This window comes from Protopterus annectens, chromosome 8.part0 (genome assembly GCF_019279795.1).
Source record: "Protopterus annectens isolate FY-2018-M chromosome 8.part0, PAN1.0, whole genome shotgun sequence".
Taxonomy (NCBI): Eukaryota; Metazoa; Chordata; order Ceratodontiformes; family Protopteridae; genus Protopterus; species Protopterus annectens.
This window is the reverse complement of record NC_056741.1, coordinates 5,490,360-5,502,723: the sequence shown is the minus strand read 5'-3', so window position 1 is coordinate 5,502,723 and position 12,364 is coordinate 5,490,360.

Here is a 12,364-nt window from a genome sequence, read left to right as displayed (position 1 = left end):
AGCCCACCTTATCACGAAAGGGTTCGCATCTAGATCAAGAGAGGTCATTGTGCCCCTCTACTCGTCACTCATCAGGCCCATAATTGAATACAATGCCCCTTTTGGGATGTACCTTACCTGACACCTGCAGCAACTGGAGAGACCCCAAAAGTACCTCACCAAGAGGATCATGGGCTACAAACAGATGTCCTATGCAGCTAGACTAAAGAAACTCCAACTCTACTCAGTTGCTTACCGCCTACTCAGAGGCGATCTATGCCTGACATACAAAGCCATGTCTAATCCAGAATTAATGGACATACTCCACCTCGATAAATCCAAATCCCTTAGAGCTACACACTCCAGGGACTTAAACCTCAGCACAAAAATAAATAGGACATGCTGGAGGGAAAGATTCATTTCCCAGAGGCTCCCCTCACTCTAGAATAAAATACCAGTTCATGTTAGACATAGCCCCTCGCTGACCGTCTTCAAGTGAAATCTGGACGCGTAGATGGGAAATTGCAAATTCACCCCTGGGATCTCTTCTGTGTCCCTGCTCAACAGAGGCATGGTAAACTAATCTTAAAGGGCTACCTTCTGTAACCTACTATACAGGCACAGTAGGCTAATCTAATAGGGAGGCAAAAGCCAAATACACTCGGGCTAGGCTTATAAATGCCCTAGGGCAGATAGCCTAGTATCTACCTATGAACCTATGAACACTTACCATCGTAGCTGCCCGCACTAGTTGGCCCTTAACTACTGATCTTTTTTGGCAGTAAGGGTGTGAACTGGTGAAGTGGAGAAACGAATTAGAGTATGTTTCTTTACGAAAAATAGATGCTCTATAACCTTCTCTGTCCTTCCTAAGGAGAACGTCTAAAGATGGTATTTTTTCTGTGCTAAAAGTATTTGTGAACCTCAAGTAAGAACTGCTGTTATTAAGATGTTCCACTAAATTTTTAGCTATAAATTCATCGCCCTTTAGGACGATAAAAATATCGTCCAAAAAGCGTGTGTAGTAATGGATATAGTTCATTATGTTAACATTTGAAAAAATAGTTTTGTGTTCCCAATGGGCTAACACTAGATTTGCATAGCTAGATCCCATCGGTGAGCCCATTGCCACACCTATTTGTTGTAAATAAATTTATTTTTCAAATATAATGTAATTGTTACACAATATAATACAAATAAGTTCTTCTACCAATCTAATATCTATCTGGGGAGCTTTATATTTCCTCATCATTGCTAATACTGCTTGAATCCCCTCCTCATGAGGTATAGAACTATATAGGTCACAGACATTTATTGTTAAGAAATTATATTCTCTGTGAAAAACAAGTTTGTCTATAACTGATAGAAATGATCAAAAGTCACGGCAGATCTGTTTTTCATAGTTAACATATTTTTTCAAAGTTTTTTCCACCACTTTTGCACTAGCATAGGTGACTGACTGCCTAGCATCTACTAGCGCTCTCATAGGTGGATCAGCTATATTTTTGTGGACTTTTGGCACTCCAAAGATACATGGGATCTTCGGAAAAGATATAGTTAAATAATTCAAAGTATGTATATCTATTATTCCTTCTATAAACAAGTCATTGAGATATATGTTAATATTTTGATATGCTGTATTTAATTCATTTCTACTAACTTTTATATATGTTTCAGTACTTAAAACTTTGTTCATCTTGGTTACATAACTGGTGTAATTCATCATAACCAAACCACCTCCTTTATCTGGTTTTATACATCTAACAGGCTGATTTCTTATTTCATTTAACAGTGAATATTCTTGTTTAGTTAAGTTCTTATTATCATAATTCCTGTCCCTCAGTGTTGTTCTAAAATCTAATTCACATATTTCATCAAAACAAATAGGGATGGATGTAATGGCGGACTGAACATACTGGGAATATATAATTCACTAATTGTAGTTTTGTCACTACGACATACAACCGCCAAATTCAATTTTCTCACAAAACTTGTAAAGTCTAGTAACAGTCTCGCTATATCAAGGCGTGGTTTGGGTACAAATGTGTAACCTTTTGAAAATAATTCAACAACATCTTCATTGAGCTCAATGTCTGAGTAATTATAAAGTTTAAAGTCACCTGATTTGTTAAGCATGACTTTGCAAGAGGAACAAGGTAGTTCAGCATCAAATACTTCCACCTTTTCTGCTTCGCTTTCCCTCGTGTATTGTAAGGGATGAATTGATTGTTCATTGTCAAACTGTACTTCTTGTTCTTCACCGAGTGAAAATTTTGTCAGTTTGATTGCACTGCCGCTGCATATGTATTAGTATCTGCATTACTATATGAGAGTTCCTTGCCTCTATTTATTTATTTTCCTTGTTTGTTAACACTAATTTCAGCATCATTTCTGCTGGTAGATGGTGTAGAAGCAAAGTCCTCCTTGTTCAAAGCTTGACTTCCGTTACTATGGCTAGCTGACGTTGTATGCAAATTACTTGCTGGATTCCACGTCTGCGATGGGGGTGGGTTGGGATAGGCAGTACCTTTAGCATAGTCTGTTCAGTCTCTTTCCAATTTCTTGATTTTAACATCTTTCAGTTTCTCAATTTGTTGACTTATACTCGTGGAAATTCTGTTATGGTCATAATAATAGCGTGGATAATCAGGGTGGTTTTTTATGTCAACATTCAATTGTTCAATTTCTTTAGCTAATAATTCAAGATTACATTTGTAGTGTTTACTCATGAGCTCCATCAGTTCAATGCCTTGCCTATTAAATAGTTATAATAGTTCTTTGTGAAAAATAGACCCAGACTCAAGGCCTGTAGGAAATTGCCAGGATCTAAGTCCTTTTGGAACTATATTAGTATTGCAACATTCATTAAAATAGCTAATCTCTAATTGAAGTTTCTTGTGTTTTAACAATTTGACATCAAGTAGTTTTAGCTTATTCACCAATAAGTTCTCTTTTCCTTCAGCCAGTGACACAGTAAAGGTTCTTGTACCTGGTTTAACCAGAAGCGGTGCGTCTTTTAACCAGGCAGAAATCTCTGGTGTACCAATAAGCCCCAAGGATGAATTTGTATTAGGTGATGTTATAATAGAATCATTGCTTACTGCATTTTGTCCACTCCCTTGAACTGGTAGCAATGAATTTCACTGGTTTAAATGGCTTATTCTTTGTTTATTTACTGTAGTTATAGGAGTAGTTATAGGAGCTAGTGTTCGTGGACTAGTTCCATTTATTCTTACTGTCCCATTTGGTTCTTCATTCACCATGGCTGGCTGCTGTTGTGATAGTGTTTCCACTCGTGCTGCAAGGTCGTCTAATCTTTTGGACATTAAACCCAGATACAGGGTAAGATTTCCTGCTTCAGTTTGAGTAAACTGCATTAGTGTATCCTCCAACTGCTCAATTTCCTCAGATGCCATAACATGTATTGTATGTATTACTTGGTTGTTATCTGAGGAAGTTGGGTCAGCGAACCTGATGAAAAGCGCTTCATAAACATTTCAGTTGGTTTTATCCTTCTTGAGTCGTTCTTTGGGTGCTACGTTAAGTTGTTTCAGCAATTCCAGTATTTGTTTTTTCTAGAGAGCTGGATATAACAGAGATCAGTGTTAGCAATGATACTGAGTACTAGTACTCGCTGTCACTGCAGTGTTAGCAGTACTAGTACTCACACTGTCACTACAGAGTTAACAGTGATGCTGAGGGCTGGGTATAACACAGATCAGTGTTAACAATGATACTGAGTACTAGTACTCGCTGTCACTGCAGTGTTAGCAGTACTAGTACTCACACTGTCACTACAGAGTTAACAGTGATGCTGAGGGCTGGGTATAACACAGATCAGTGTTAACAATGATACTGAGTACTAGTACTCGCTGTCACTGCAGTGTTAGCAGTACTAGTACTCACACTGTCTCTACAGAGTTAACAGTGATGCTGAGGGCTGGGTATAACACAGATCAGTGTTAACAATGATACTGAGTACTAGTACTCGCTGTCACTGCAGTGTTAGCAGTACTAGTACTCACACTGTCACTACAGAGTTAACAGTGATGCTGAGGGCTGGGTATAACAGAGATCAGTGTTAACAATGATGCTGAGTGCTGGATAAGATAAATCAGTGTTAGCAGTGATAACTGAGTACTAGTACTCGCACTGTTATAATGCTAAGTGCTGAATATGACATTGGTCAGTGTCAGTAGTGAGACTGAGTGCTGGCTATGACACAGATCAGTGTCAGAAGTGATGTAGAGTATTAGACATGACACAGGAAATTGTTAGCAGTGACACAAAGTGCTGGAAGTGACATTATCACAGCAGTGATAGAAGCATAGAGAGCTAGAAGTGACCAGGAACGTGCTAGCAGTGAGACAGAAAAGGTGGTATAGTTCAGTGGTACAGCATTTGATGTGAAACAGAAAAGGTGGTAATAGTTCAGTGGTACAGCATTTGATGTGATACAGAAAAGGTGGTGTAGTTCAGTGGTACAGCTTTCAAATCAGGGTGCCCCCTGCAGACTAACTTTTCATGTCCCTTTTGGACAGAGTTAGCTTATAAATGTCTGGCCCTCAGTGTCGTACTTGGATACAGAATGTCCATATTATTTTGTGAAAACATGCTTAGGCTTAGAAAGCCCCCCCACCAGATCTTAACCTAGTAAACATTTATGAATCTATGAAACTATTAGTAACACTGTCACAGCACTGTTAGCAGTGACACAGATTGCTAAAGTTGACACTGACAGATCAGAGTTAGCAGTGACATAATGAGTTGGGTATGACACTGTAGGGGAATTGTTAACACTCACACCGAGTGTAGAAGTGGACATGGTGACTGCATTGTTAATATTGCCATGTTCAAAGTACTGTTGATTGTGATAGAGCAGGAATACAGTAACTGTGACCACATTGATGAACTGTTAGCATTACAGGGAATGCTAATACTAAGGCAGTAAGAAGAACTCCAGTACAGACATTGCCTGAGCACTGCTAATTGTGCTGTACACCTATGAATTCAGAAACTCTTCCAAGGTACTGATTACCGTTATTTGGTCATTGTTCAGTAAGCATGTGACTTTGATGTCCATTTTTTAGAATTTTCTGTTTCAACCATTCAAAGAACTACTTAATGTATCAAGACTTTCACTGGGCAATGACTCTTATCAGACAGAAACATCCCTACCCTGAATGTGAGATGACTGCATATCCCTCCTGAATACCAAAGTGCAGAGTATTCTGTTACTTCCATGACAGTGCAAGATGCAAAAAATGTAGCTTCAACTTCTCAGAATGTCAGCTATTTTATTCATGCAAAGACATTCATAAAATGGCTCTAAGTAGAAAACAGGACAGGGCTCATGACATGGGAATTCTTATAGCTTTACAGTCACTAGAAACATGACAAATGATTGGGATAACATTTTAGTCACTTTGACCACTACAGTACTAATACGGCACTTATGATTCTATGGGCAGTTTCTTAAAGCAAAGCAAAGATGACTTTCTTATAAACCAGGTCAGCATTACTGAGGAAGATATGAGTAAAGAAACTGGCTATTTGGGTCATTATGTTATTTTAAGGAAGCACAACTCACAGGAAGTAGCCGTTAACTCTGATTGGTTAACAGAATGCTCTACTTCATGATGAATATTCATCTGATAAGGGGTTTCTCCAAAAGAAACAAAGCTGCTGGGAAAATGTGTTCAAAATGACGTTCTTAACATAGCATTTCTGTTATAGTCATGACTACTATTTTATTCATACTTTGTTAAATTACTAAGAGCCAATATGTAGCAACATTTTGTTTTCTCATGTCCCCTAGCAATAGCTTTCAGTTGCTATGGTCTGGGCACCAACATTATTGTATGGTACACCTTATTTGTAGCATCACTGAATGTGTATCTCCTGCGCTGTGATTATATTAATATGACCTTTATTTTCATTGCTGTTTAATATTATATTGTTTATTTATTCAAACCATTCTGTGAGCTGAGCATAAAAATAGTCCACTGGAATTAATGCTGTACTCTGCTTAACAAATTTAAATGAATGAATGGCTAAATTAATGAATGAATGAATGAATGAATGAATGAATGAATGAATGAATGAATGAATCAATCAATCAATCAATCAATCAATCAATCAGTCAACAAGCAAATAAATATACAAGTGGAATTACCAGGAACAAAATTCATATCAGAAGTAGGTCACTGCCTGACCACATTAAGCTACATTGACAGGCAGACTATATTTTACACAAATCACAATAACCTTTACATGATTATTTTACATGAAGATGTTCCAGTTATAAGCACTTAAATGCAAACTAAATGCTCCATGCGACCATCATAGAGATCAGATTATTTCTTATTTCTATCACTGCTACATATAGCAGTATGTGTAAGTCTCTCCTGTTCTGCTCATGTGAGCATACGTATGCACTTATATATACATAAATAAATGTTTGGGTGCATGCATGCATAGATGCATGTGTGTATGTGCATGCAGATGTGCATCTACATATCTCATTACATGTGTACACATATGTCTGCATGCATTGCCATCTACAGATTGTGTGCATTTCTGAATGTGCATGCTTCATTTTGGTGTCTACAGAGAGATAGCATCAAGGGCTTCAAGAAGTAATTCTTTCTTTGGTTACTGTTGAATAGTTGTTTTTTCAAGTCTTACTGGAAACAGAGTGAAATAAGTACACACACACACACACACACACACACACACACACACACACACACACACACACACACACACACACACACACACACACACGCAAAGAAACAAACATATACATATGTCAGAGTACTGCCATCTGTTAATAATTTTAGAGATGCCACAGAAAATGCCTTAAAGGACTTCTTATTAATCTCTTTACAATTATTTCTTTTTTCAAAGGATAGCCCCTACACAACAGACTGTATTTTGTGACTACCTCCACTTCATTCGGCAGAAACTTTCTTTGTATTTTTTATTCATTCCTCAGTTATCCACTTGATCTTTTGCAGGGTCCAGAGAAAATGAAGGGCTAACCAACTTCTTACTGGGCACAAGACTAGAAACACTCCCAAACATTTTTTTAATGTAAGGAAGTCATGTTCTTTTGAATCTTGCTGAAAGTGACTCCCTAAGCCTGTTGTCTAACAGTTAGTGTATTGATTACTAATTCAGTAGATTAGGACACACTGTTTTAGATTGCACATGTATGGGTGGGTAATGGGTAGTTTTAACTTTATTGACATTCCAGAGTGACTGTTAATTAAGCAAGATGGGTACATTTCAGCAGTTGACCCTATAGATACCTGATGGTTGTGTTGGTGATAACCCAGACAATGCTACTCGACTTTGTGGAATTTTGCAGTAGGTCCCTGACCATGCCTGTTATTTTCTACATCTCTTTTGTGCAGTTTTTGATCCTCCAGTAAATTGCAGTCAGCACTGCTGGATATGTTTAGAGATTTACATCTCTTATTGTTCAGAAGTATAGTTCTCAACTTTCCATCTCCAAAAGATGGAGTTGTTTGTGCCCTGTAATGTAGAACAAATGGGTAAAATGATGAACAATGTATTAACCATAACTTTCAACATCTGACCATTAAAAATCATAATAAATGTTCAAAAAGAGGAGTACTTTCTTACAAATTTATTTTGCAATAAAAAGGTGTTTCTGTACAAGACCCTGTATAGTTAGTGACAAGGAGTATTTCTTTATGCATACTTTATTTAATTAATAAGAGCTAGACTCCTAAAAAGATTTGACTTAATAATACCCATTTGTTAGCCAGGTAGGCCAGCTGTACACACATCCCCTTTCAGGGGTAACCCAGGAATAATGTTTGATTAAATGACTAACTTAAGGTGACATAGCAGGCAAACAAGGGTGGAGAGAATCAAACCCCGTACCAAATGAATTATAGTCTACAGCCTTAATCATCTGAGCCAACTATTCATAGACTTTATAAGAAGACTTTATAAGGAGCAGTAAGGTGAAATTTGACAGCGTAAATCATAGATCTGTGCCTAAAGCATAGCAATTGAGAGTTATAGTACTTAACAACTTTGAAGCTCTCAATTTAAAATGTGTTACTTTATAAGTTTAAAAAAGTTATTTTGATGAATTAATATGTTCCAGTATTTGTTACCATGGGGGACAAAGCCAAAGGTTTCTGATTATCTAAAAAATATCTGGTGAAAAATGTCAGACATTAGGAATTTCACAGTTGTTACTGTTCAGAAAGTGCATGCCAAAGCAGAGGTGTAGTTCTCTATTCTTGCACCTGGTTCTGTCCCCTAATCTGACACCCTCCCCTCAACTTTAATTGAAGAGGAAAAAAAGTAAAAGAAAGCTCTTCTCCCTTATTAAACATTGGTAAACTGCCTGCTTTATTTGTAGTAAATAGCTGCTACAGTTTGTGCCAGACACAGAGCACTAAAGTGCTTCAATTCTGACCACAGATGCAAATGACTGTCTCCATTTCTGAATTGCAGTGATGCACCGAGGACACAGAGTACTGCAACACTTCAGTCCTGACTACAAATGCAATGCTGGCATTTATGTCAAAATGCTGATAATGCTCTGAAGGCCCTATCACCTTGCACCTGGGGCGTCTGACACTTTCCACTACCCTTGTACCTTTGTGCCAAGGCATAGCCTGTTATTGTTCTTGGCAATAACTATACAATCTTTATACAGTGCCTCTTAACTTCTTTAGTCACGAATTTTGGACAAAGCCAGAAATGATGGTAGGGAGGAGGCAAAATTCCAAAAATCAGGAACAATGTTTTAAATATCATTTTCATTAATTTATGAAGTTAATAGAGCAACAGGTATTACATGAACATGCACTTTCTGACCAATAACAAATATGAAACTCTAAAGTCCAGCATTACTGAATGACTGCAATTCTCAGTGACTTACCAGCAAATCAAAAATTTTATGAGGGGCAAGGTGAAACCATGAGGGAAAAAAACATCAGAGACACTTATGAGGTATGACTTCTTATTCTGTCTTCAGGAAACTTCTCACTTCACAAAAAAATAAAGTGCTTATTAAGTGGGTGTCAATTGTCCTGCACCCCTGGTGCTATATCACAACTCCCATCACATGGTGGCTAGTGCTTATTACCTCACATTGCAATGTGTCCTAATCTATTACTGCACATCATAATGTGCCCTAATCTATTACTACACATCACAATGTGCCCTACTCTATTACTGCACATAGCAGTGTGCCCTACTCTATTACTGCACATCATAATGTGCCTTAATCTATTACTGCACATCGCAATGTGTCCTAATCTATTACTACACATTGCAATGTGCCCTAATCTATTATTGCAGATTGCAGTGTACCCTAATCTATTACTACACATCACAATGTGAGCTAATCTATTATTTCACATCATAATGTGCCCTAATCTATTACTGCGCATTGCAATATACCCTATTCTATTACTGCACATCATAAAGTGGCCTAATCTACATAACCCCCAATGATTTATTTACATAAAGGAACATTCTGGCTTCATGCTACATCTTTGTTTTGCTGTAATGTGCAGCATGTCCACTGTTAATTAGGTTATTATTTTTTCATTAGTTTGAGGCCCTCCAATACGCTTAGGTGTCAGGGAAATTAGCCAGTATATTTCCCCTAATGTCAGCAATGAAATTCCCTTGAAAATATCCTGAAGACCTAAGAGCAGTCTCCTGTTCAAGAGAAGATACTCTATCCTTTTACAAAGAGCAAACATATTTACACCATTCCCCTGCCACCAATCAACAGTGTGTGTATTCTGAAAGACCACTCTCTGATTGGTGAGTTTTTGACAGGTGTCAATGTTTTTTTTTTTTTTTTTATCTAATCAGAATTTCTTGCTGTTTTTATTTGATTTGACACCACACTAACATGCAGACAAACTCTGCAGAGAAAATTCAGTTTTCATATTGATCCTGATTTTTCTTGTTTGTTCAGTTTTTCAGACAGTTTTTGATTGTCAAGTTTTCATAAAGAGTGAATCAACCACTTTTAGTACATGTTGCAACAATAACAAAAGAAAGCAGAGCACCTGCATGGCTTTGTGCAATTTTAGTTTTTAAGTTCTTATCAGTAATTCTTACATTCATACATTATTTATATATTTTACTTTGTACCCACAGTTATTTATACCCACTTCTTATAAACAAAAATACATATCACTAGTTGTGAATTTCAAAATGCCAAAGGATCACATGAAACTTGTGTGCAAATGTGGAATGAAATACCATGAACTGTGGCCGTTGTAACAGTCGCCAAGATAGAAATACAAACTGTCTGGACCCTGGTAATATTCCAGGTGGATTTTGCACACAGTCAAGGGCAGCCTTAATAATCTTTCTCAGTACTCTTTAATAACTATTTGATGATGGGATCTGTACTTGAACTCTGGCATCAGGCAATAATGGTCCCAAAACAAAAAGAAAGGGTCACATCTGACATTGATTAGTCTAGATACCTCAGCTTGACCTTTATTTTTTATAAGGTCATGGAATGAACCATGATGGATCTAATTCAGAAAGACACAGGTGATAACTGGGACCAGTAACGGTTTGTGAAAGACAGACAATCTTGAAACACTTTTGATGAGATGACAGTAACACTGGATGGGGGATAATGTATTTTGCATACCAGGACTGGCTAAGGTCTTTGACATAGCTTCCCATGGTAAGAGTGCATAAAGATTGTGTATGTTTAACATGAATAGACATATTATTCTTTGGGAAAGACAAAGGCTATAACAACAACACAACAAGTAAGAGCAGAAGGTCTTCTTTCAGATTTGCCTGGGGTGCCCTGTGGTGTTCTACAGGAGGTCTGTACTGGGTCCTCTTTAGAATTTCTTTTCTGAACCCAATGTAGGGTGGCAACTACCCTACTTTGGGTTCAGAAAAGAAATTCTAAAATCTCATCATGGGAAGCTATGTCAAAGACCTTAGTCAGTCCTGGCATGCAGAATACTAAAATAAACAGGTGGTTCTGGTATTTAAGCCCTAACTTTGATAGGGTTTCAGTCTATACACACTGAGCAGAGTGGATTAAGAGGTGTTGACTACAACTGTTAGCTGAGATATATAAGTATCCTGTTTTTTTTATTTATACAGATTATTGTTTCTAACAATTTATATATAGCATTTTTATTTTATTTGTTTGCAGTTAAAAGCATTCTGTATCTTTACAAATCTTTATCTGTATAAAAACTTTCATTTTGTGGCTTTCTCTAGTGCTTACTGTCTGTAGGCTATTTTTTTAGCTGAAGCCTTTCTTTACTTTGGCTAGATTGTGTTAATTGTCTGCTGGCTAGTGGGGGCTGGTTCTTTTGTGTTTAAAAAAATAAATAAATAAATAAAAAGTTGTTGTTCTGGTATTTAAGCCCTAACTTTGATAGGGTTTCTGTCTATACACACTGAGCAGAGTGGATTAAGAGGTGTTGACTACAACTGTTAGCTGAGATATATAAGTATCCTGTTTTTTATTTATACAGATTATTGTTTCTAACAATTTATATATAGCACTTTTATTTTATTTGTTTGCAGTTAAAAGCATTCTGTATCTTTACAAATCTTTATCTGTATAAAAACTTTCATTTTGTGGCTTTCTCTAGTGCTTACTGTCTGTAGGCTATTTTTATTGTCCCCACCCTCCCTCCCTCCCAGTTGGTGTCTTGCTGTTATACTTGGTGGCTTTGCAGTGGCCCACCCCTACTGTAAATCTGATCTGGGACACTCCTCCCAGTCTAGTGTCATTAGCTCATCCTACCTAATACAGAGAGAACATTTGATAAGGCCTTCTTCTTCTTTCGGCTTTTCCCGGTTAGGGGTTGCCACAGCGGATCGCATGTCCGCTCATGATTGGCAGTGGAGTTTTACAGTGTCAAGTTGCCAGCCCGGTGCCCAAATTTCCACAGAAGGCACACATATGCACACACTCACACCTAGGGCCAATTTAGAGTATCCAATCCATAGGTTCATAGGTTCATAGGTTGGTACTAGGCTATCAGCCCTAGGGCCTATACAAGCCTAGCCATAACAATTCCCTGGCTATTTCTTCCCACATTATTTACTTTCCTGGACCCCTGTCTAGCAGGGTGACTGACGTGATCCCTGGGGTGAATTTCCTTTCTCCCATCCAATCGTGGGTGAATCTTCTTCTCCCCATCAATCACAAGGTTCCTCTTGAAGAGGTCCAAAGAGGCACTCTGCTTGACATGTATGGGCAATCTATTCCAGAGTCTGGGGAGTCTCTGGGTCAGGAACCTATCCCTCCAGCATGTTTTGTTTATTGTGATGACAAGGTTTAGATCCCTGGAGCATGTAGCTCTGAGGGATTGGGATTTCTTTA